This window comes from Miniopterus schreibersii (assembly GCF_964146895.1).
Source record: "Miniopterus schreibersii genome assembly, chromosome: 5".
NCBI classification, from domain to species: Eukaryota; Metazoa; Chordata; class Mammalia; order Chiroptera; family Miniopteridae; genus Miniopterus; species Miniopterus schreibersii.
In genome coordinates, this window is record NC_138106.1 from 64673150 (window position 1) to 64699824 (window position 26675).

The window sequence follows — 26675 nt, forward strand, 5'->3', positions numbered from 1 at the left end:
CGGGGCCGGGATTGAACTTACAACCCAGGTATATGCCTTTGACAGGCAATTGAACCTGTGACCCTTTAGTGTGCAGGCCGATGCTCTGAACACTGAACATACTGTCCAGGGCTGGGTTTTTTATTTATTATTATTTACTTTTAGAGAGAGAGAAAGGGAGAGAGAGAAATATTGTTTGGTTACCTCCCCGTACTGCCCCAACCGGGGATCGAACCCGAAACCTAGGTATGTGCGCTGACCGGGAATCGAATCTGCAACCTTTTGGTGCATGGGACAACACTCCAATCAACTGAGCCACCCGGCCAGGACAGTGTTTGAGAGTTTGCACATGTGTCGATGCAGCATTCTGGTAAAGAATACGGGGCTGGGCAAAAGTAGGTTTACAGTTCTATGGAAAATAATTCATAATTAATAGGTAATAATACAAGAATAAACTCTGTTTTGCATATTTACAACTGTAAACCTACTTTCCCCCCCATCCTATATAAAAGCCCTAGGGCTTCCTGAGGTTACAGTGTGAAATGAGATTGCCTTCCCCTCCTCCCCATCTCCTGCAGGTCTTGCTCAAAACATTCTTGGCTCCTTCCTCTATCTCTCCCTCTTTCAACCATTTTTCCTACCTCCTGATCATTACCTAGCCCTCTGGGGTGGGGGAGTTGGGGTACTGGGATAGGGGTGGGGACGATCACTTTAACATTTTAGCACTATTGTTCGTGCTTCCTTTTGTATGATGTAGTAGTTTCTGTTACTCATTTTATGTTTCCTTACTGTCTGAATCCATGTCAATTTATTTGCCCTTGGCTCTGAACCACCGTTTATATATTTTTGTGTTGTTAATATTTTTAATTGGTGTTTTTAAAGTAGATGTACTCTGCCTGTTTGGCAGACCAACAAAGTGGAATGTAAAAAGGGTCAATTTTTTTAACCATATAAGGTGAAAAGTCCCTTTTGTGTGTGTGTGTGTGTGTGTGTGTGTGTGCGCGCGCGCGCACATTTCAGGTTTTATCAGCGCGATATTCATTAATGTTTATTGTAACGTTTACAGTGTGGCCCCTTGAGTCCCTCTGGATTATGTGTAGTCCAAATGACGTAACCTTGGAAAATGCAATAAATCTAAAGTTAAAACCACTTCTAATAGGAAGTTTCTTGAAAGTTGTAAAGTTAAATTGCCTCCTCCAGGATGAAGGAGGCGGTATGGAGAATGTCCTAGGGGACCTGGATTTGCCTCTTACCAGTCTTGTCCCCTGTGTTGGAATGCTGGGTTTGGGGTTGGATTACTTGTTTGTTTGTTTCATTTAAAATCCTCTGACTGTTTTTTTGCCCCAAGTACTCTGTGGTGTAGCAGACCCATGGTGACATTAATCTTTGATCTTCTCTTTTATGTATCCAGAGTGATTCTTATCCTATATATACATACTCAGGTGCCCAGAGGTAGAATTTTATGTCACAGAATCTAACTTTGCAAGGAGACTAGGTATCACTCAGTTTGTTTCTGTCAGCCCATGTGAACTCCTCCAGTTATATGTAACTGAATACTGGCCAGAGTATCTTATGCTCTACAATTTAGAAAGTCCTTTGTTGTATTGTTTCGAAATGTGGCTGCCCAGAGCCTTGATCATTGGTCCTGGTGTCTCTGCAGCTACATAGAATAAATATTCTTCCATGATATTTGTAGATGTTTGAAGACATTGACAGTGATCTTGCCTTGTCCCCTTATTAGGTGTCAAACATCTCTAGGCCTATCAAACTGTTTATTATGTTATAGTGCATTTTTCCATTTGTAGAGTACAAACTATGTATATGTTAGACACAGCTAAAACTAGGGAAGCAGAGGGGGCAAAGTAGGCTTTGATCCCTGACCTCGGGGAATTCTGTTCTAATTAACAAAAGAGTGATAAGAGCTATAGAAGGGGCACTAAATTCGTGGTGATAGGAGATTGAGCACGTCAAGGAAGGTTTTCTGGGGGATGTACCATACAGTCAAAGTCTAGAAGAATACTAGGAGTTACCCAAGGGAGCAGGATAAGTGAGGGGAGGAAATTATTTAGGTAGAAAGTCCAGCTTGTTGGAAAAGCTGAAGGTGAGACAGTGCATGGGAGTCAGGGAAGTGAAGTGGTTCAGTCTGAGTGAGGCACTGAATGAAGAAGTGGGGAGAAAGATACAGAAGTGCTGGAGCAGAAAGCAGGGCTGACAGGTAGCGGGGTGGGAAGATGGAATGGACATTATAGGGAAGTAGAGAATGATGGAGAGTCCTGATCAGGAAGGATATTTAGTATTCTCTTGGTTACACAGTAACTATGGGAAACATAACAGGTTCTGTATGAGGTCATATAGGTTTGGAAATATTTTGCGTATTATGTTTTGTTGTTAGAGAAAATGTATTCAATCATTAGGGTTAGGCAGATATGGCTTATTCCGTAGCAAGACCATTTCTCCATCAACAATATATTTGAAGAAACAACAGAAAGAGATAGTATAGTTTTAACATTCTTATGACTGTGAGAAAATTTGGCTGAGTTCTATACATAGGACAGCAACAATAATAATAGCAAGCACTTATATATCATGATGGTCGTTTCCCTGTTATACTAACAAACGTAATGCCCACATTAACTCTATGAGGTGTAGGTATTGTCCCCAGATACAGAGAGTTTAAGTAATGTACCAGAGGTTAGAAAGCTAACTGGCAGAGCTAGGATTTGATTCTAAGCCCTGAGGACATGTGGAGAAAGATTTAAGTTTCAGATAAAGGAAATGAACTGAGCCTGCAAAATTAAAGACATCTTTATACATGGCTCCTGTCTGTTATTGATGGTCATGACCACACACTCACTGGCGTGGTCATGACCAGCATAAATAAAGCAAGTATTCACTGATCCATATTTCATACCTTACTCAGCATTACTACATGGTGGAGATCACTCTCCTGATGGCTTTCCGGAGTTTGCCTGGGTTTCGCTAGCGGTTGTGGCTGCCTGCAGCTTCTGTTAATCTCCTGCCTCCTGCCACTGTCAAAGAGGGTTCAGCCTGCCTAGAGAGCATAAGATAATTAGGGTAACAGTGAGCCAGGGAAGGTGTGAAATAACCCTTACTTTTAGGGAAACAGAATTGCCTAGCAGCATTTCCAGGCCAGCCCTGTTAATGCTGGCAGCCATGAATGTACAGTTGCCCCAGTTTCAAATGTGTGATTTTTCTCTAAGGTCAATTACTTCGGTGTTGAGTGTGTACAGAGAAGTGCTTCTTTGGCTCAGAATGGATGATGATAAGAGAGAGAGAGGTTGCAGTGATGATCATGGAGCCTATATGTTGGATAGGAAAAGAAGTGAAAGTAAAAGTGGCCTGATGTGTAGGGATCTAGCAGAGAAGTAAAGGGATTAGGGCTGTGGGTCCAAAAAGTGAAGTGGGAACAATTACTTGAAAGGATTAGAAAAATAGAAAAGAATGTTGAGTGAGTGATCTATATGAACTTATTTTTTTAATATGGTTTTTTAAAATTGATTTTAGGGGGGGAAGGGAGAGAGAGAGACATCGATGAAAGAGAAAAATCAATAGGCTGCCTCCTGCAGGCCCCTTACTGGGATCCAACCCACAATCTGAGCATGTGCCCTGACTGGGAATCAAACTTGCGACCTCTTGGTGCATGGGATGACATTTAGCCAACTGAGCCACACTGGCCAGGGCTGAACTTTTTTTTAGAGGAGGACTCTTAGCACTCCTTCTTGCCTTGGTCAGTGTTATCTGAAGCTGCCCTGGCCGGGTGGCATCAGTTTCTTAATGACTTAATTAAAATGTGTCATAATGAAAATGTTAAATGGACCAGGCCTGAGCTCCTGAGGTACAGCCAAGGTGAAGCTGATCTCTTCACATCACATGACTTTATAATCTTCAAGCACATGTTTGAATATTTGAACATGATGATTATTCTGTTGCACAATTAAATAAAAGTGGAGGTCATTGACTAGTCATGCAAATTTACACTGTAGATTTATATGCCCAGTAGGAAGTGCCTTTGAGGTACCATAGCAATGATAATTTCCAGTCCTCCAAACTCATTGCAATTCAACTAGATTTTATATTTACTCATTACTATTTGTCTTCATTAATGATCTTACCTCTAGCTGGATTACAGGTTCTTTGAACATAGGGGCAGTGTCTGTGTCAACTCCAAGTTTCCCCTACAGCCCCTAGCCCAATATGAGGCCGATGGTGCTCACAGATTTAGGGGTCTCCGGTTAGATGAGCCCTTAAAGAAGATCAAAGCTGCCCTGGCCGGGAGGCTCAGTTGATTGGAGTGTCATCTTGTATACCAAAAACGTTGGGAGTTCCGTTCCTGGTCAGGGCACATGCCTTGGGCTGTGGGTTCTGTCCCCAGTCTCTTACATCGATGTTTCTTTCTCTCCCTTCCTCTCTCTCAAAAAATAAAAACAAACAAACATATCCTCAGTTAAGGATTTTTTAAAAAGAAGATCAAAGCCAATCAGTTTATATTACCACTGAGGCAGTCTGGGTTCTGACAGGTCAAGTGATCAGCTCAGGGTTCAGGGCTAGAAAGTGAGAAAGCCTGAGTCACAACCCAAATCCTATTCCCACCTCTGCTTTTTGCTTCTTATCAAACCTACACAGCTCAATGAGTCAAGTTTTTACATTGATCTGTGTGTATGTGTCAGGTGTCAAAAAGAAAGTTGGTGCTTCCTAAGCTAGTGCTTCCCAGCCGGTGTTTCCCAATATGTCTCACAGAGAAAATGGTGACATTTATTTAGGACATTAGGGTAGACAGGAGGCTTTCTGAGGGCAACTGAAGCAAGTGTCTGGTTTTTGGTTTTTTCTTTTAACAAGGAAAAGTATTGTTCCCTTCTTATCTTCCTCTCTTCTTCTCCTTCACTTTCTTACTCTCTTTCCCCTTCTTGTCAACCTAAGGCTTGCATCCTTCCAGATAACTGATTTGGGGGGCAGGGGTGGGGCTTGTAAAGTTTTAGGGCATGGAACTAGATATAATTCAGTCTAGCAGATTTCAACTTATCTATAAATGATTGCTGTTGTGCAGGGCTTATCAAAATAGTTTGGAGACTTAGAATGGTCCTAATAAATGTAGTGTGTCATGTCAGACTTGAAAAACTATTTGGAGAGCGGGCTCCCTATTACGTGGGCCACCTGTATGAGATGTAACTGAAGCGAATGAATTCAGTGGAGCGTGCCATACTTGGATGGCACAGTGATTTACTCAGACTGAATGAACTCAAGCTGGCAGAGATTGGAGCTGCCTTGATTGAGAACCCCGGGTAGAAGTTTGTTGGAGTATGAATGAACTGCACTACCCCAGATGCTGCACAGGTGTGAGAGTGGATGGCTCCTAAGCGTCCATTGTATTCTCTTTTGGTTCCCTTTTGAGAAGGGAACATTGATAAGAGGGAAAGAGTGGTGGGGCACCATAAGAGAGGGTGAAATGATTAGGTGCTCACCAAACCCTAAGAAGACTTTGTGAAAAGGTTATATTAGGTCTGGCAGTAGATGCAAGCGCAGGATGCTTGGAGTGTGTTCTTGGCTCTGACCACTACCTCCGACTTTGAGCAAATCAGCTGACTTCTCTGCCTGTAAAATAATATTCCCTCTGACAGTGATACTTACCTCATGAGGTTATCTAGAGGATAATGTTAGTAATAATGTCTTGTGTTTACATCATTCCTCTCACAGAACTCAAAGCATTTTATATACACTGAGAGTGAAGCTTCTTGTGAGAAATGAATATAAGTACTCAAATTTTGGAAATGAACTTAGACTGTAAGAGCCTGAATTTAATGCATTGCAGGAGGACGTATGGTACATAGTGATCCAGTGAGTCAGATGAATTTTTTATTCCACTAAGAGTCCCATCTTTCTTCCTTGTTCTGTGAATTGAGAGAGTGCAGTAAGTCCATGTACGTCGATAGGAGATCCCACATATGCGATCAGAGTGGTCTCTCGTGACACATCCAGATCTAGAAGGACAGTCAGAACGTCTTTGATAACACTCCTTGGGACCTTGGTTGTGGCATAAGGACACCTGGGAAATCTTAGCCCTGAACTACAGAACACCACTAAAGTATTCCAGAGATAGAACATCTAACTATGGGAATATTTTCTCTATTCATTTCAGCTCAATTCAACCAGTATTTCTTGAGTGCCTATTATATACATCATTTTGAGGAGTGTGGAGAATGAAAAAAGCACAGCATGCCCAAGAAAATTAAGCTGGCATTAGGGGAGGGGAATGAGATTTACAAGTACATATATAGCCATACTAAAGAAAGTAAGAAAACCACTGCAGTATTTAGGGTGTTTAAAGAGGGGAAAGATTACTTGTAGCTGAGTAATCCCAAACAGTTATTACCAAATTACCTGGAGAGACATAATCCCTGCCCTGGAGATTCATGGGGAAGATATGTGCGAATAGATAGTTTAGCACATGGTAGGCAGTGCAGTGATCAAGGGTACCTAAACCAGCATGGGAATTTAGAGAAAGCTTCTTGGAGGGCAAGACTTCTCTTAAAGCCTTAAAAATTGAAAAGAACATGGAAAGGAATTCCAGGCTGAAAGATTGTCATGTACAAAGCACCCCCACCCCCAACCCCAGTGTTTAGTCTTCTTTCAACAGAAAATGACAAACTATAGAAAGTTTGGTATTGTTATAGCCTGAAGTTTAATTGGAGGTGGTAGTGAGAAACGAGGCTTAAGATAAAGGGCCTATCTTGCTGTCTTGTTTACTGCTGAATACTAGTATGAAGTGTGGGTCATCAATAAATACTTTTTGAAAAACTGAATGAGTGATATGCTAGGTTTAAATTCCTGTGGACTATCCAGGTAAATAAACATGGCATACATTTGGAGAGATTCTGGGCTAGAAATATGGATTGGGAAGTCACCTCATGTCAGTGTTTAAAATCTACAGCAAATGAAATTGCACAAAAAGAGTATGTAGGATGAGCAGAGTTCCAAGGGTGAAGCCTTGAGATACACAGACATTTAAGGGGCAAACCAGAAAAGTCCCCCATGAGGGATACTGGAATGGAAAAGACAGAAATAAGAAAAAAAATAGAAGAGAAATTTGATATGTGTCCATCGGGTAGGATATTAGGAGGGTTCATTGGTGGGCTCGTGAGAGTTTTCAGTGTAATGGTCAGAGCAGAAGTTAGATTGCGGCTTGTTGTGGAGTAAGTGGGAAGGGTGAGAAAGTTGAGATAGTGAGCATAGACCTCTCTTTCAAGTCACTTAGAAGAGAAGGAAGGGGATGGTTTCTAGGGGGAAACCCAGGTTCAAGAAGAAAACAAATTGCCCTGGCTGCTGTCGCTCAGTGGTTAGAATGCCGGCCCATGCATGGAAGGATCGTGGGTTTGATTCCTGGTCAAGGGCATGTACCTGGGTTTCAGGCCCCAGTCAGTCAGAGTTCATGCGGGAGGCAATCGATGTGTCTTTCTCACATCGATCTCTCTCTCTCTCCCCCCTCCCTCTTTTCCATTCTCTCTAAAAATCAATGGAAAAAAATATCCTTGAATGAGGATTAACAAAGTGAAACAAAAAAGAATGGGGCCATGTGTGGGGAGCTGGGCCTTGAACCAGAGGAACTTCATCCTCCTAACTGGAAGAAAGAGTGCAAGGATGGGTCCAGAGATACCTAGAAAGGGGAGGAGGAAAGTGCTGAGGTAATATATCTGTAATTGTCTCACCGAAGTAGAAGATGATGTCATCTGCTGAGAGCAACATGGCTTTGGTTGGGATCTTGAGCACGAAGACAGTTGAAATGTTGCTGAGTAAAATAAGTGTAAGCTAAGCACGACAAGTAAAAGATTGGGCAGAGTTGATTGCTTACTTGAGATTAAGGGCTGTAAATTTATAGTGACATCAGTCTGAAAGCTGATTTTCTCCAACTGTGCTCAACAGCTGGGTCAAAGAAATATAGAAAATGTTTTTTGAATTGACGCTGTATTGAGGTTCTCTAAAACAAGTAAAGAAAAGGACAGAGGTCCAGTGTAGTTGAAGATATTGGTGAGAGATCATTTGGGCAATGGGCCATGCTACACCAGCGGGGTAAAGCATTGAGGCCAGGAGAGAGGGGTCAAGAAACTATGCATTTCCTGGTATAGGAGAGCAGAAGTGCTGAGAGCAAAGGCAGGAGCAGACTGGAAGGATCAGAGATTTTGCTCATCTTTAAATATTGGTTGGGAAGCATCCACTTGTTGATCAATACCATGGTATGGCCCTGATGTGGGTGACCGTGGAGGTGAGGAAGATAAGGAATTAGATGGGTTGTCTAGATGGATACAGAAGTCAGCCAGGATGGTGAGAGGACAAGGACTGTGTTAAAGAATGTAGCCAAGTGCCCTAGTGTTATAAAGGAACCAGGAGATTAGTGAGGAGGCATCAATGGGGCAAGACCATTGCGTGACATAAACCAACAAATAAGGGCTGTTTCATCAGTGGTGTTCGGGAGTAATGGTTTAGAAGCACCTATGGGAAGAAATCATCACACTTTTTGAGTGGGTGCTTTTTAGGAGACATTGTTTTAAATGTTGGGTTGAATCATGTGAACTTCCTGATATTTGATCATTTAGACCTATAAAAACTAATTTCATATTTAGCCTCATACTTCGCATGTGTCATTCATTCTCACAACTGTCTTCTGAAGTAGATTACCATTTAGCAGCTGAGGAAGCAGCAGCACAGGAACAATAAGTAACTGGCCCAAGGTCGCCTGCTAAGTAGTAGAGCCTAGTTTCAGTCTGGCTCCAGAGCCTGCAGTCCATCTCTGAGGAGGGAATGCCCAACTTACCCATACTGTCCTTTTAACCTTGTGGTGGGTGAGGTGAGTGAGACTTGAACTCCTCTCAAGTGTATAGTGAACAGATAAATGCCATAAAGGAAATGAATGTGGTTCTTGCATCATTCCTGAAGTCTCATTCCTCCATGCTCTGTGCTTCCCCACTCCTTTCTATTGTGTTCTCCTTCCCTCCCAAACTTCCTAATGGAGGAACACAGGCATATCTCAGAGGTATTGCGGGTTCGGTTCCAGAGCACCGCAATAAAGCTAGCATTGCAATAAAGCTAGTTGTAATCTTTTTGCTGATGGAGGGTCTTGCCTTCAGTTGGTAAAAAATGCATCTTTGAAGCACAATAAAATGAGGTATGCCTGTACCTTTCTGTGCATCCTTACCCAACTTAAACCTACTATGTCCCTAGTTTCCTTATAGGATTTTACTAGCAGAGAAGCAGGAAAAGGAATTCTCGACATACGTTGCACATACATGGTTACAAGAGTTTGAGAAACAGTGAGGAACACAGTTCATTCAGAAAATAACAAGATGTTCTATACATGGGACATGAATAGGGATAGTAGGGGAGGTAGAGTTTGTAAGAGAGAGTGATAGAGGTTTTTTAAATAAGAAGCTAGGGTTGGTCTTGAAGGACTTTTTCCCATGTTAAAGAACTTAAACATTTTCCTCTGTGTTGTAGCCAGCCATTGAAAGATTTTAAGTAGGAAGCTTCTGTGAACAAATTATGGGTGTCGGTAAAGATGCAATTAAGTGAGGAAAGACTAGAGGCAGGGAGAAGAAGTCACCCACGTGAAGGAATAGGGCTTGGCAATGATCCTAGCTATGTGACTGGAGAGTAGTTTCCTCGCATGAATGAATGAATGAATGGTCACATTGGGGCTTCTGGATTTAGGTCATCCTAAAAAGCCACCTATACACACTCTTTTGGTGGGCCTCATATGGGTAGAATTACATGAACCTAGTTCCTGATCTAGTGTATATCATCTACCTGGAAAATGTGGATTAGGCATATAATTAGCACACTGACAAGTATAGTCAACAAATGGGTAAATTGGTTAAATATTGATAATGTGGTCTGGCTAAACAGTAAGTGAATCAGTGTGAATATTATCAGTGAGAGGGACCTCGTTCTGAAAGGAACAGGACAATATTGTAGGACATAAAAAATATTGATGAATATGCAAAAAATGGGAAAAGAACATGGAAAAGATGTTAATTCAAATAAGTCTTTTCATGAGCTTAATAAATTTGATAAGGAAGACAACCAGTCTTGCCTTTCCCTTAGCTTGAAATAAACTTGACCCAGTGGACTTCCCTAGTCCTGTTCATTTGCTGAATTGACAGGTTCCAGGGATTTGCATGTGAAAAACTAATGCCATGGCAGGATTACCAGACTGTAAATTCATCAAGAAGTCTGGTGATATCATAACCATGAGAAGCCAACATCCTGCAGCAGTATCGGAAACCTCCCAATTTGATTTAGCACTGGTAATCCATTTTATTCCTCCCCATCAGTTATTACAGTAATAACAGATTGGTGACACAGCACCATTTCTGCCTCTAGAGCTGTCTACTGGTGGGCACAGCTGCTTCCAGTCACTTTCCAGTGTAAATAATGGTTCGTGTTTCCATGGGCTGTCACGAGATGTTTCTGTGCTTGTGAAGGGAGCCCGTGTCACCACCCTTTTGGGGAAGATTGAAAGTATGGGTGAAGCCAAGGAACTGAATAAGAAAGCCAGAGCTGCCCTCCTTCCTAAGAGATGGGTTTTGCTCTTAGGACACTTAGATGGACTGGATGCTGGTGATACGGATTTTCATGAGTGTGGGGCAAGAGAATTCTATCACTTGGCTTCTGTCTGATGTAAGCCTTTTACTTTGGAACTTTCTCTTTCATGTTAAATAATGAACTCCTTTGTTGTGGGAGAGTAAGTTAACAGGCAGTAAACACTTCAGCAAAGAGCATCTTTTGATCACACCTTTGGCAATAAAAGCTGAGAGCCAGAAACAGGCCAGAGAATTTGGGGCAGAAACGACTAAAAGCTTCCGTTTTATCTGTTCACAAAATTAAGTGTAGAACTATAAGAGAAATGGATAGAATGACAATTCTTAAGAAAGATGAAAGGTAAAATGAAGCCACCTGAATGATAAAAGCTTAAGTTTGGATTTAAAGATTTTAGAACTCAGTGAATTCTGTGAGAAATTTGGAGCATTATGTAGACATGGCATATAGGAAATGAATAAAAATGTTTCTCTCTCTCTTCCTGGGGTCTCTATGAGGAATTAGAGTGTGTGTTAAAAACTTTTAAATACCGGTTTGAGAATTTTTTTTTTCTGTGTGTAGACAAACTTACACATTTTAAAACCTGGTCTGCTTTAAAACCCTAATTCCTCAGATCCTATTTCAATATGTTTATTAATTCAGTCTCCTTCTAAATATGAAATCATATAGTCATATAAAGAAATTTAAAATATATAGGTGCAAATATGTATGCAAATTCTTCTTTTTATCTTGCTTATTTTGACATTTTAAATTGTATTGCCAGATGTTATTGGTAGACATCTAATGTCTGCTTTATTATATGAAGCTTATCAGTATTTCCACCTCAGTTCTTACAGAATTCATACTCACATCCTGTAGGTAAGAAATAGACTGAAAATTAAAAAAAACACCATGGTAAGGGGAATAATGAACACCCTACACATGTGATGAGAGAGAAATTCACTTGCACTTAAACCCCTGTTTGAGTGGGCCTTTCCCCTGTTTCGGTAGCAGTGAGGAAGGCCAGAGATTTGGGATGCAAGTATCCTGTCAGATGTTCAGTACCTCTTTTCTTAGGCCTGGTGTTTGGGATCTGGGTGGGGGTCTGGGGCAGATTTGCTCTAAAGTTTTGCTGTCCTTGGCTGATAATGTATGATTGATAAATAGCTTTTAAAAGATCCTGCATAATTTTTCCATTTTATTTTTATCCCACAGTTTCCTATAGTCTGTAGTTTCAAAAAGCTGGAAGAATTGCTCTGTGATAAAAGGAAATCTGAGACAATATACCATATTCCTTCCAAGCTTTAAGACCAAGAAGGTTCTCTGAATATTTTTCAGAGACAGATCAGGGGAACTGTGCTCCATTTTAATGGGCTTTTAATTTGAAAGTTAAACTCAATCCTTCTAATTGCTTGTAGGTATTGGACAATATGAATATTTCCATTGGATAATATGGAGAGGACAATTTATCACTGGAGGACTTGTCATTTTTATCTTAGCTGAATCGGGTGCCAGTATATACAGTTTGTGCTTTCAAGCTCAGGTTGATTTATTATGGTGTGGACCTGCAGTTTTTAGAGGACTTCATAAAACTGGATTTTTTTTGTAACTTAGTAAAACCCACATTTTGCCTTGTTGACTTTAAAGCTACCATTATTGGATCACACAAGTTAGAAAGCAAGTATTAAAACCCAAATTTGGAGTGAAGAGCATGTCATTTTATGACATATAATAAAAATTTATTCAATTTTATTTTACTAAAGGTCATAATTTAGGCAAGATGAACTAATAATGAGAGCACAAAACGAGTTTCAACGAGATAGACAGCATTTCAGTGTTCTCTTACCCACCTCTGGGCACAGGCTCTGGTGTCTGCCATACCTGAGTGGATTCAGCGCCACCACTTCCTAACTCTGTAATCAGCATATCGTTTGACCTTTTTGAATTTGTAAAACCTGAAAATGGTAGCATCCTCACAGGTTTGTTAAGACAAGTTCATGAGATAAGAACAACAATGGATAATTACCAATAATAATATTGAGTTTGTGCTAATGTTCTAGGGACTGAGCTGAAAATCTTACATGATCACATTTAAGCCAGTTAAGCACCTTTCCCATAGGCATCCAACTTCTACCTGCTTCTGTTCGTCCCTACCCCAAGTTTACCAGATTCCTTAGATGAAAGGGATTTCTTTTATTTGTTCATATATTCACCCATTCATTTGTGCATCTATTCAACAAATACTTAATGAACTCCTTTGATTTCCAGGAATTATTCTAAGTGCTGGAGATAAAACGAATGACCAAGAGGGGAAAAGTCCCTACTGTTGTACATTTTAGTGCAGGAGAATGACAATGGTCAGACAAATAAATAAAAAATATAATACTTCATGTAGTAAAAAGTGCTATAAAAAATAAAGTAGGTAAGCAGATAGAAGGTGACCATAGTACCAGGAGACATGGAGCAAGAGAGAGTGCTGTTTTAGATAGAATTTCAACTGTTGTGTCACAAGAATTTTTAAAACAGGCAATACCTGACTATTTATTCAGGGGCACTGACCTCTTTTCCCTTGGATTTTCATATTTAAAAAAATGACAACAGCCAACACAGCAATAGCTGACTAGTGTAAATGAATCAAAATTACACCTATTTTTTTGTTGTCAGATTGGCAAAAAAATATATTTTTTGGTATGCCACAGAATTTTAGTAATTAGTTTATGTGTGCCATGAGATGAAAAAGGTTGAAAATCACTGGTCTAGGGAAAGAGATTTCAGCAGTCCGGAGTATATTCACATCAGGATTATTCCAAAAGTAACATTCTTACTCAGATGTGGAAGTCAAATATGCAATGAGTTGTAGAAAGAAAGTTTAGAAAAATCAGCAGCATACATTATTGCATATTTTCTTGGGGCTAGCAAGCAAATAGTAATACAGTGTTTCCTTTAATACATATAAAGCACTTAGAAAGTAGAGCATAGTAAGGCTATATAAGTATGTGCGATTATTAGTCTATTTGAGGAGAGTAAAAAGATATTTTGACCTACATATACTACTAATTCCTGCTTATAACTAAACGCTAATCATACAGAAATAATACATATAGAACAGAATCAGATAGTAATGTGGTGATGTCTGCTTATTGGATTTTTAAAGTGTGTTTTTAATTGATTTTTTAGAGAGAGAGAGATGAAAAGAGAAACTGATGTGCAAGAGAAATGTCAACCTGTTGCCTCCTGTACGCATCCTGACCTGGGGACCGAACCCACAACTTGGGCATGTTCCCTGAACCGGGAATTGAGCCAGCGACCTTTTGGTGCACGGGATGATGCTCAACCAGCTGAGCCACACCAGCCAGGGCTGTTTATTGGATGTTTTAGGTAAATTATTAAGCCATGTCCAAAACAAATGTATAGATACCATGAAGTTGGGAACAGTTGCTCCACAAGGAAACTGCAGCCAGATTACTAATAGGACTCTTGCTGGACCTAGGCTTTACTCCAAGAACAAAGTCTTATTAGCTCACTGGTTTTCTTTCAACTCTTTAAAGATGTCACTTCATTGTCTTCTGGCTTGCATAGTTTGTGGCAAGAAGTTTGCTGCAATTTTTATCTTTGTTCCTCTCTATATAATGTATCTTTTCTTTTTCTGGCTGCCTTCAAGCTTTCCTCCATATTTTTTACTTTTAGTAGTTTGAATATGATAGGATTATGTTGTTGATGATGATCCTACTCAGGATTCTCTATGTTTCTCGGACCTATGGTTTGATGTCTTCAGTTATTTTTTGGAAAAATTTTGACTGTTGTCCCTTCCAACATTTCTTCTGTCTTGTTCTGTCCTGTTCAGAGGTTTTCTCTGGCTTCCCAGTCTGCCCCCCTATTTCTCATGAGTACCTGGTGGAGGTCCCGAGAGAAGAGTCTGGTAGTAGGTTTGAACATCCTGAGATTGCAGCTCTTAGGAGTCCTGTACTCTCACTCTAGCCTATAATTGTCCTTTAAAAACTCCTTAAATATTTAGCAGATTTCTTTTAAACTACTTATAGTGCCTGGTTTCTCTTGCTCTGTGTTCTGCCATAAGGTGAGCTAGGTTCCAGATTTCCTTGGGAGGAGGCTGTCCCTTATTGTTTACCCTGTGACCTCAGTTCTCTGGGATCAAGTACGTTTTTATGTTTTATTCAGCTTTTCTTTTAAGGGTAAGTCTGACACTCTTTTCAACTTTCTATACACTAGGTAGAATCAAAATTCAAGTTCAGTGATTTTTAAATAGTTCTACAGACTTGCTTCAGGAGTTTCACAAACATGTACATGCAGATGTACATGAAGCACCTAGAGCAGCACCCAGCACATAGACATTCAGTCAATACAGGGCAGGCAAAAGTAGGTTTACAGTTGTTTGTATGGAAAATAACACAACAATTAATAAATAGTAATACAAGAATAAGCTGTGTTTTGTGAACTCACAAATGTAAACCTACTTTTACCCACTCTCTATTAGTATAATGAGTGAAAATATTATAGAAAAAAGAGTTCTGAATAGTTTCATAGCTGGTTAGTTGAGGCTCTGTCATCCCCTTATTTAGTAAATTTATATGAGTTAATATGTTATATTTAGTGAACTCAACAATAAATTAAAGCTGCAAATATCTTCCATTTTTGCTGGAAAGACAACTGAATAGCCCTGGCTATTCAGGTATGTTCCTGAACCTGATATATTAGGAAATTGTTACTTAGAAACTAAAGAGCTTGGCTGAGTATATATGAAATACATTTCATATCTTGAACATATACTATCTTCACTAAAATGCCTCATAGACAATCAAAGCTTTTGTTCTGTGGATACTTCATTCTTTCTAGAATCCAGAACACTTTATACTTTATCAGAATTCAGAGGTGAGTGCTCAGGCCAAAGGTATTTAAGAGCATTTCATTCCCTATGTTTTATTCTAGTTCTACTTGATAATACTTGTCTAGTTGGAAAGATTATATTCCTATGTATACATGTAGAAATTTGGGATAGAATTCCATAGAAGCATTTTGATATATGTATTTCATATATATCCTTTAATAATATGTATATATAAGTGTACTCTTTTCCATTTCTTTGTTGTACCGTAGTTTCTTTTCTTGTGGCAGTTATGTTTGTTATACATTTTACATCCACCGATTGAATCTGAGGCTGTGTTTATAAGTGAGTGCAAATTTTCCTCCAGGTAATTTTGGAACTATTTTTGAGTCATTGGATTGTTTATTCATGGAAGTAACCAGACCACCATTCATTTGCATTACTCTGTTAATACCATATGTAGTATTTCATAGAATGATCTTTCCTCATTTTTCAAAAATGTGCTTATAAAATTTGTGATGACAATTGAGCAGCCCAACCCTATGAAATGGTTATTTATGCAGCAATAAAAAATAAATAAATCTATGTAATGTGGGCTTACAGCTGAAGGCAGCTGTGTTAAGCATGTTTTTAGTCTCTTACATCAAAGTAAAACATACAATGCTGTATGAGAATGTGTAGGGCGGATGTCTTTGAAGTACCTCCGTATTAGCTGTGCTTTTGTGCCCACTCCATGAATATGAGGGAAGTCGTTGTTCTGTGTCCATCAGGAATGATACACACAATAATGAACATTTCACAAATGCTTTTCCTTCAGAGGGTTCAAAGCATTTTTACAGCCAACATCTCACTTGTCTTCAGTGCCTTTTGAAAATAATTTCTCAAGTACATTGTTCTCTAACTTATCTGAGTTATTGAAGTAGCCAAGAAAGATATCTTTAACACTAATGCAGAGAAATTAAAGCATCACATTGTTCACCTAGAATCTTCTTTCCCAGCTCTTCAAACCAATATTCCATGTGACTACAGTAGTGCCTGGGGAAAGTAAAATCAGAGGACGAAAGCAAAGGAGAATAGAACATCTGATGGAATAATTTCAGAATGTAGAATGACTTGCCAAAGGTAGTGAGAACATAGGTTTGGTCTGAAAACAGGCTGAAGAACAGCCAAGAGAGGAAAAAATCCTATATTACATGAGAAAAATCAGTTAATAGACTTTCTTTTATTTTGTTGGTTAATCTCTTCTGGACTTCTGTGATGTATGTTAATTAGCATGAAAAAGATGTGTGTGTGTGTGTGTGTGTGTGTGTGTGTAAGTGTAAAACTCAAGGTAAAAATAAAACTGAGTTCTACCAAATGTTCAGGTGTGAAATAATTGATCCATGTTTCTGGAAGCACATCACAATTGGCTTAAGCAGATTTTTTAAAAGTAAAATTGGAATGTGATTGTTGGGAGCCACAAAATACATTATTTGAGTAGTTTTACCAGTGGCAATTCATTTATTTATTATGTAGGATGTCATGTCAGAACAAATTAAAGGTTATATTTTGTCTTCTCCACAAGTAATCTAGAGCCAAGAATGAAAAGCCCATAATATATTTTTAGGATTTAACCATTTATTATGATAGATAATGGCAGAGCAGAAACAGAAGGCACCAGTTAGTCTGCATTAGCTCATGAGCCCTGGATAACTTTTTTATGAACTCTAAAGGTTTGTGAAATTCTATCACTTGCATTAGCTTTCTGATGTGGTCAGTTGTCCTCTATCCCTGGTCACTGAGAGTCATTCTGCACACTGCTAAGGGGCTTTTATTCTCAGAGGATCTTTGCCAAGAATTTCCCCCTTCGCATGCTTTTTAGAAAGAATGAGCACCTTTGCCAAATAAACTAAGCCTCTTCTCTGGCCAACCACTTTAACCACTATGGGAGAAGGATCCCAGCATGTAGAAGGGAAAGAATTGTGTAGTCATAATAAGAAAACCTATTTTTTATTTAGAATCCTGCCTGATTGAGAAGCTAAGTAAAGTATATGATAAAATCAAGAAACATATGTGTAGCTAATATTTGCTGAAGACATTCTGTGTTGCCAAATACCAGCCCAAAACACTGTGTGTACAGTAAAAGCTGAAATAGTCCCATAACATTTAGATCTGGGTGCCATATTTTAAAAGGGATATTAACAAACAGATGACCACAGTGATAAAGAATTTGAACAACTGGGATTCCACAGTTAAATAAACTGTGAACATCACTCTTGAAAGAAAAGATTTAGTGGGAAGAAGATAAATCTTGTTCAATATAATTACATAAAGGGTGTATCAGGAGGAAGGTATAGGGGTGGGAGCGTAGAACATATGTCATTAGAAACAGCATATTCAATATGTCTTTTTCTTTATAAAACATAGACTACCAAAAGTAAAGCTCAGTAAGACTTGGATTAATTGGAGTAGAGAAAGGATTCAGTGAAAAATCATTCTAGGAGAGGTCATAGTTTATTTAAAAAAAAAAAAAAAAAAGTTGAGGAACACTGCTTTAGGACATTTAAAGAGCTCCAAAAATGGTTGTTTAGAAAGATAATAAGTCTCAAGAAAGTGAGCTAACCAAGCTCTACTTTTAAAAATAAGTCTGAAATTTCTCTTCAACCTGCTGAGTTGTTCTTATAAGAAAAGCTTTGTTTCAGAGGCCATTTCTAAGGTCCTATTGCATATATCCATAAAGCACATTGAAGTCTAAAGCTAGTGTGACAATAGAACACACTTGTATTACAGTGTTTTCATACTTATAGAACCTCATGAGATACAATTTGCACACTTACCAAAGTCAACAGCAAGAAATGTATTCACAGATGAGTTAATTGCTATATTAAATTTTTTTCATATGTGTTTTTAAGTTTTTAAGAAGCTACAAGGTAGAATATTTAAATAATTTTTATTTTAATAAGAACCAAATATCCCATCTCTATTGAAATTATAAGACATAAACATAGCTTACATCAACAGGATGGTTGATGGATAGTGCCTCTACATCAGTATGTCAGGTGGTCTTTCATGAAGCTTGCTTTGTTAAACATATGCCCCTTCATTCCGTGGCTATAAAGACATACCATTTTATAAAATAAAGAGAGTAATGATATGTATGTTTGGTGAGTTTTGTACCTTAAAAAAAAGTAAAATGTATCTCACCAGCATAGATTATTTTTAACAGCACAGTTTGAGAAGTGCTGGTAAAGGTTAGCCTTTGTAAAAGTTTCTAGTGAAAAGAAAACACAAAGGACAGTAACTGTATAGTTGCAGAACTTGAGGTTAGTTGGTTAGTATGTTTATATTTTCTTAGTGGGGGGAGAATTGAGATGTTAGTTGGTCAAAGGGAGGAATCACAGACTACAAATGGAAAGAGAGAGCTTGACTGACCAAAATAAAATGAAGTGGTAAGGGCCCAAGAACTCAAGTAGAGGGAAGAGAACGTTTCTTCCCCTAGTTGAGTGGTTCTCAGTGGAGGACAGTTTAACCCGACAGGGCACGTTTGGCAATGTTGATGACAGTTTTGGTTAACACAACTGGGGTTGTGTGGTGCTGTAGCATCTAGTAAGTACAAGACAGGGATGCTGCTAAACATCCTCCAATGTACAGGACAGCCCACAGGACAAAGTATTATCCAGTCCAAAATTTCTGTAGTGCCAAGGTTGAGAAACCCAGATCTAGTTGGTGAGCAAGAATATATTGGGGAACTGTACAAAGAAATATTTATGTGCAAGAGATTTAAACTGAAGAAACTTGAACCGTATGGCCTTAATCTTATTAATAAAGAAAGCCAAATGTCTGACAGGACTAAGTTCTGTTATTAGCATGAACCAAAAATCAGAATTAGTTAAGCATAGTCTTGAGACCTCAGTTATTTTCTTCATGAGTGTATGTAATAAAAGTATTTTGAAATTCCATTTTAAATTGTATGCATATGGCCAATGAGCAAGTCAGCAAAAATGCTTTTGTTAACTTAAAAATAACACTCTAGCAGTAAACATTTCATTAACTTTATCTGGAAATCAATAATATACATAGTTTTAAAACAGAGCTGGGAATCTCTCATCCTGTTGAATTCTTAAAAGATTTCAAGGGTAGCATTCTTCCAGGCCATTATTCTGTTTCTGAGGAATAGCTATATTTTGCTAAGCAAATCTAAGTTAAAAAAAAAAAAAAATAGAGCTAGTATACCAGACTGCAAAGATGAGCTGTACTTTCATAGTTTGTCAACACATTCTTTATAAAATCTTGTTTTTTACCTTTGTTCTATTTTAACAACTTCTTGATTTTATAATAAATTAATGAAAACTAAACAAATTGTTATGAGATCTTTCAATTTCAAACCATCCTTTTTTAAGAAGGTCTGAAATTTCAATTTTTTTCAGTTTGTCTTATAAGAAAAACTTGGTTTTAAAAGCCATTTCTAAAGTCCTCTTTCATAATTTTTAGTTCAGTCCTGACTGGCAGCTAGATGGCACAAACAAACAAACAAACAGATTAACCTCTTCTATTTGCTTCTGCCAAACATGGAAAAGTGAGGATTGTCTGGATTGCCTCTCTACTTTTTACAGAAACACCTCTTAGGGTAACACTTGAACTCCCACCATTGGCCAGTTGTTCCTGGGACCAGTTCTTCCATTTTTCAGTTTGTGCCTTGGTCCTCAACCTGGTAGGTACCTTCATTCCCCTGGATTCTATCTTGGTTTTCATTAAAACTTGTTTGAGTACCAAGTAATTCAGAAATTTCTGTGTTTCCACATTTTTGTATGGAATTGTTAGAAATGCGGTATAACTGTGTTTATACCTTTAGAGCCAGGTACATTTCCTCATGGATGTCAAAGGAGAAATTAGGGGTGATTTTTTTTTTCTCAACAAATTCTTCAGTCTAAACTAGCAACATTTATCTAGTGATTGATTCACAGTTCATAGAGCACTTTCTTATACGTTAATCTTATTTGGATATAGCAACAACTGTATGAAGTGAGTATTATTATACTCTTCTTGGACATAAATGAACTTTCAATTTAAGTGAAGCGTATGACTCACAGATTCCAAAGTGAGCCTCTGGAAATTAGCAGCCAGGTGTTCTGATTCCTGCTCTGTGCTCTGCTTTCTCAGGGACTCCTGGCCACATTTCTAGGATTCTAGGTAATAAAATGGGGGTTGAAGGGGGGCCGGGGGAGGAAACAGGAGAAAATTCCCTAGAGAACGCCATCTCTTCCTATCTAATAACCCATTCCCACCCCCTGTTCTTCTGGAGCCCCAGTACTGCAGACATCTGTCTTGGCCAGTTTTTCTAATTCCCTCCCGCTCTCGATTCATTCCTTGGTCTAAGCTATCGCCCAGTTCTCTTAGTCCTCCTGGTGCTGCACTTCACTGCTCCTGCAGCTACTCTGCCTTTATAATGGTGCATTTTTAAAGTGTGGAAGCAGTTTTTAAAAATGGTTCATCAACTCAGTCTCCTTAATATCTTCTGCAGAAAAGCACTAAGGTGTAAAGAGTAAGGTAATCATGTTTTAATATGCTAGTATGTTATCAGTATGTTAATATTAAAAGTTAGGCATTAGTGTGATAGAAAGGAAAGTGGAAATAACAAACCTTTACTTATTCAGACTGGTTTTACCAAGACTCATTACTTACATGGCAGTGTTAAGATCCCAGGTGGATAAGGAAACTGGAGCAGTCCTTTAGTTCTAAAGCACTTGACATCTGCTTACTAGTGGAAGAATGAATTATATCCAGTGAGCAATAATGCCAGTGTTTTATTTCTGAATTTAAATTAGGAAGACTGCATCTTAAAGTCCCATAAAGGGTTTATATTTGCAATTCTCTATCTGCATTTGTGCATACATGTGAGAGAAAAAAAGAAATATATCTTTAAACTCATATTTACTGAGCAGCTATTATATGCCAGATACTGCTTTAAGCCCTAGAACTACTGTCATGAACAAAACAGAAAATGCCAGTACTAACAGCATTTCCATTGGGAGGTGGGGAAGATGGTCAAGAGAGGAAAGAAAGGCAAAACAGATATACATTGTGTTTCCATATCAGGACCTAAACCAGCAACCACAGCTGAATGGCACACACCAGAGAACTTTACATCACCTCATTCACCCACCTGCTTACTGTCCTACCAGACTTACACTGAGAGCCTGGTACCACCGGGCACAAGGTGAACATTGAGTGCTCAACCCTTCAATCCTGACCACATCTCTTCTCAACTTAAAATCAAATTAACAGATACTTATTGAATACCTATTATGTGCTACAACAGGTTTTCAGTCCTAACTACCATTAGAATTACTGGAGAGCCTTTTAAAAATACCCATGTTCATGCTCTACATAAAACCAATTGAATCAGAATCTTGGGAATGCTACCCTGACATCTATATTTTTCCAAAGCACCCTGGTGTGCTTCTGATATACAGCCAGAGTTGAAAGCACATTTCCCATCAGTGTCCAAAGGGAGAAAAAAGTAAGAAGAAAAATCCACCCATGTTTGTAAAAGATAGTACCTTTCTGGAGTTCTATAAAGAAGCCAAGGGTAGGGGAGCAAACACTTAATTTCCCTTCATATTTTTATTTAGCAAATATTTGTTGACTCCTATGAGCAGGGAGGATTTGGAAAAAGTATAAAGCATGTCCCTTTCCTCAAGGCAGTTAAGTTATTGTTAGATATAAAAGTCAGGGAGTCTAGAGAATTAAAAGTGTAAAAGTGCTCAAGAAATATCCCCAAATGGCAAAGGACACACGTAATCCATGTCTTACTTAAAAGAGTTGTTCTCGTTAGGAATGTGTAACTGTTTCAAATGGTTGATCCACCTATTTGTGAATGTGATGCCTACTTGCAGAGGCATATACCTCTCCAAAGCCTTTGGAACAGTCAGTGTCCCCAGTGACGTGTTTAGGAGGAATAAATAGGATTTTTAGGAATATAATAATAAATAGGAATATATTTAGGAATGTAATCATTGTTCAAGAACTATTCCCATTGTTAAAAATATATGAAACTGGCTAGGATGTGGAGAAAAAGGAACCCTGGTACACTGCTAGTGGGAATGCAGACTGGTGCAGCCACTATGGAAAACAGCATGGAATTTCCTCAAAAAATTAAATATAGAACTACCATTTGACCCAGTGGTCCCACTTCTAGGAATATATCCTAAGAATCCCTAAACACCAATCAGAAAGAATTTATGTACCTCTATGTTCATAGCAGCACTATTTACAATAGCTAAGATCTGGAAACAGCCCAAATGCCCATCAGTAAGTAGATGAGTGAATGAAAAAGCTGTGGGATATTTACACCTTGGAATACTATGCAGCTGGGGAAAAAAGAAGGCCCTCTTACCCTTTGAAACAGGATGGAGGGACCTGGAGAGTATTATGCTAAGGGAAATAAGCCAGTCAGAGAAAGACAAGTATCACATGTTCTCACTCATGTGTAATCTGATGAACAAAATAGATCTGGAGACATAGAAGCATGGAACAGACAGGGATCTCAGAGGAAAGGTGGGCGTGGGGTGGATGGGAGTGGGAAGAGATTAACCAAATAACTTATATGCATAAATGCATAATCCATGGGCCTAGACAATAGTGTAGTAAAGGTCTGGGGGGGTGCGGGGTGGAGGGGGTCAATGGGGTCAAAAGAGGAGACATGTAATACTTTCAACAGTAAAGATAAATTTTAAAACAACAAAGATAATAATAAAAAAAATACATGAAGTGATTTCATGTGTTACCTTATTTAATCCTCACAAGTGTATTATTGAGAAAAGAAATCACATGTCACTATTAAGTGACAAATCCAGGTTTTTATTTTAAGTCTTCCTAGTTCATTGTTCTTTCTTATACCCCAATGGTTCTCAGTCTTTGCTATACATCTGAATACCAGGGAAGTTTTTCAAAATTGCCAAGGCCCAATTAATTCACCAGTAGTTCTTGTAACAGTGGATGGAGGAGGGAGAGTTTTGGGGGCTGAGGTACCATGAAAATAAGATAGGTGCTTCAAAAAAAACTGTTTTAGTTTTCCTTACTGTCACTTCCTTTGAAATGAATAATAGAGTAGATGTCTTAACAGTTAAAAACTTTGTACACAGCTATGAAACTAGAGAATATTTGTAAAAAGGTAAAGTAAGAATATCATGAGGTAAAGAGTTTTGATATCCCATAAATACCAAATATCTGGCAACCTAATTTCTAAATCATTCTCTTATTAGACAAACCTTATTAAAATGTAAGTGAAATATAATGTCTTCTAAAGAAAATTGCTTTGAAAATGTGGGCTCAGGCCTTCCGTGTTAAGAATCAAGATCAAATTAAATAAAAATATTATTATTATTTTTAATCCTTACCCGAGGACATGCTTAGAGGGAGGGAGGAGAGAAAAAGAGAGAGACATAGAGAGAGACAGAGAAAGAGAGAAATATCAATATGTTGCCTTTTGTATGTTCCCCAATTAGGAATTGAACCCACAACCCAGGTATGTGCCCTGACCAGGAACCAAACCTGCAACCTTTCAGTGCACGGACAACATCAACCAACTGAGCCACTCCAACTGGACTAAATGAAAATTTTCAGAAGAGTCATTTCAGGCTCTTGCTAAACCATGAAGTTGAAACCAGTTAGTTTTATGGAAATTTAGAATCATACTGCATTACTGAAAAAGTATTTAAGCAAGATCCGTTGCCGTCTGAAAAATTACATAGTTCCATAAAACAATACATACTTGTTAAGGATAAATCTACCCTAGATACCTCTAGTTTATTTTATTTTTTCCATCACCATTTATCCCCTATATGCCCTCGTCCACCTCCACCCACCTCCTTCCCCCCAAAGTTACCACAGTGTTTTCCATGAGTTCTCCCTCTTTTTTTCTTTTTTGCTCAACCCCTCCCCCCAACACACCCCTATTTTAGATCTAAAAGTATTTTTTATAATGTTTCAATGGTAGCCCATTGAAAATATCTATTTTTAAATAGAATAGGTTTTAATACATTTTGCCTGTATTTCAATGTCTGCCTGTCAACACATTCTATGATTGGAGAGGCCGTGTGTGTGTGTGTGTGTGTGTGTGTGTGTGTGTGTATACACTTTGGATATGATACATATATATATCATATATATACGCATCATATCACACACTTTGGGTATGAGATATATATATATATATATCATATTCAAAGAATGTGCATTTTTGGAATTAGGTATTTATCAAACACAGTTTCCAAGGGAAGTAGGATTTGTGGGTGGTGCTGCTTGTCCAAAAGAATGCAGCCCATAGCTTGTGGAGACCTTTGATCATTCTCTTATTCCTTTTATCTGCTGGATGCCTTTTGATCACATAACTTAGATTTCTTTAGGCTAATTAAAGAAAGATGAAACTCAAAGTTGGTATTCTCCCTGGTAAGCACTTGGTATCCATTTCCAGAGAAAGAAGGATTCCTTCTTTTACCCAAGGTAAATTCACTTGATCAGTCTATATTCTGAATTCCATTATTGCTGATTTACTCTAGGATGGATACCTTCAAGTTGGCCCTCTCACCTATATATTTTCAGCCTCCCTTTTTCTTTACACCATCTTCTTCCCCGCAACCTAAAAACATGCTCAGACTCTTCCATTCTAACTATCAGGGTTGAGGAAAAAACTTCTTCCACCTCCCTTTACCTCCTCTCACCGAATTTCTCCTACAGCCCTTCCCTTCCTTCAATACAATCTCCTCCCCCTCACTCCCCTTCATTCCTCAGTCCATACTTGGGTTTTTACCTCAAAGGTCACTTCCAGGCATCCACTGGGGTCTTGGAACATATTCCCTGCAGAGAAAGTGGGACTACTGTATCTTCTCCCAAACTGGCCCTCTCCTACACTAGTCCATGCTTTGGCTAATGGCCCCACTAATTCTCCTCTCATCCTTATGGAGAGCTGATGTTTCCCTCTCCTTTGACCAGTGTATCTAATTGATTGTTATATATGTATATGTCTCCACCTTGTTTCACATAAGGTTTAAGCTAGCTTAACAATACATATAATAGAACAGGACAGAATAATTTATCTCACCCTGTGGCAAAGGAAGGAATCTGGGCAAAAGAGAAATAAGCACAAGAAAAATAGATGAACTCAGAAGTGAGATGGGTACACAGAACACATGCCATGAAGTCCAGACAGCCATATCCTGCCAGTTAGTGAACATTCTGAATCTCACAGCCTATTTATTCACCCTCCCTGCCCCCAGACTTACTGCTTTCCCACCCTCCCATTCACTTTCCACAAGGATTCCAGAGAATGATTCTTAAACTCTAATCTGGTTCTATCATACCATCTTTTTCCTCAGTTTAGAAACATTCAGTATCTCTCCACTGCCTTTGATATAAAGTCTAAACACACAGCCATAGGAAACCTCCTCCAGAAGAATCCTTTAAGATTCATCTCAGGTATCACTCCTTTGCAAAGCCTTCCCTGGCTCCCAATGGGAACTTCTTCCACTGTACATCTATATTCCTCATACATATCTGTTATTTGATTCAACTTATAGTTGTTGAATGCCTACTTTTATGCCACGAATTATATTTGTTATTAAAGGTACAGAGTAATACTGTCTTTGTTTTTTTTGTTGTTTTACTAATTTCAGAGAGAGGAAGGAAGAAGGAGAGAGAGAGAAACATCAGTGATGAAAGAAAGTCATTGATTGGCTGCCCCTTGCATGCCTCCTCCTGGGGATCGAGTCTGAAACCCAGGCACATGCTCTGACCGGGAATCGAACCATGACCTCCTGGTTCATAGGTCAACACTCAACCACTGAGCCACAACAGCTGGGCAGACCATCTTTGTTTTTTAAGAACCACTAGTTAAGAACACATTTAAGCAAATTATAGAAAGTATGATAAATATAGAAGAGAGTGCAAGGTGCAGAAATAACAGAGAAGAAGAAGGGGAACACTTTCTCATTGCACATATCACTTTCTGTTGTGATCATTACTTGTGTTTCTCTCCCACTGGAATGAGAGGCATGTATATTCCATGCACCACAGTGCAAAGTACAGAGTAGGTGTGCAACGGAAGGTATATGTTAGATGGATGGGTAAATGAAAGGAAATTCCAAGAACTATCTGTAATTATTTAGAATATTGTTGACAAATTCCGGTGATTCTTGCTTCCCTTGTCATCTGTGACCCATGTTATTTAGAGTTGGGTGAATGGGAGTGTATAAGTATGAGAACATGTATATTCTTATACTGTATAGACTAAATC

The 26675-nt window shown here is 38.7% G+C and overlaps 2 protein-coding genes across 6 annotated transcripts in view; one reads left to right on the top strand and one right to left on the bottom strand.

Moving 5' to 3' along the window:
- Nucleotides 1-26675, top strand: part of CMSS1 (cms1 ribosomal small subunit homolog) — a 340238-nt gene that overhangs the window by 146814 nt on the left and 166749 nt on the right. The window lies entirely within an intron of this gene.
- The window catches only part of FILIP1L (filamin A interacting protein 1 like), a 277711-nt gene that overhangs the window by 140984 nt on the left and 110052 nt on the right, over nucleotides 1-26675 (bottom strand). The window contains exon 2 of the mRNA XM_081139356.1: nucleotides 2891-3031. The gene's annotated coding sequence lies outside the window, so the exon portion shown is untranslated. The remainder of the gene's footprint in view (nucleotides 1-2890; nucleotides 3032-26675) is intronic.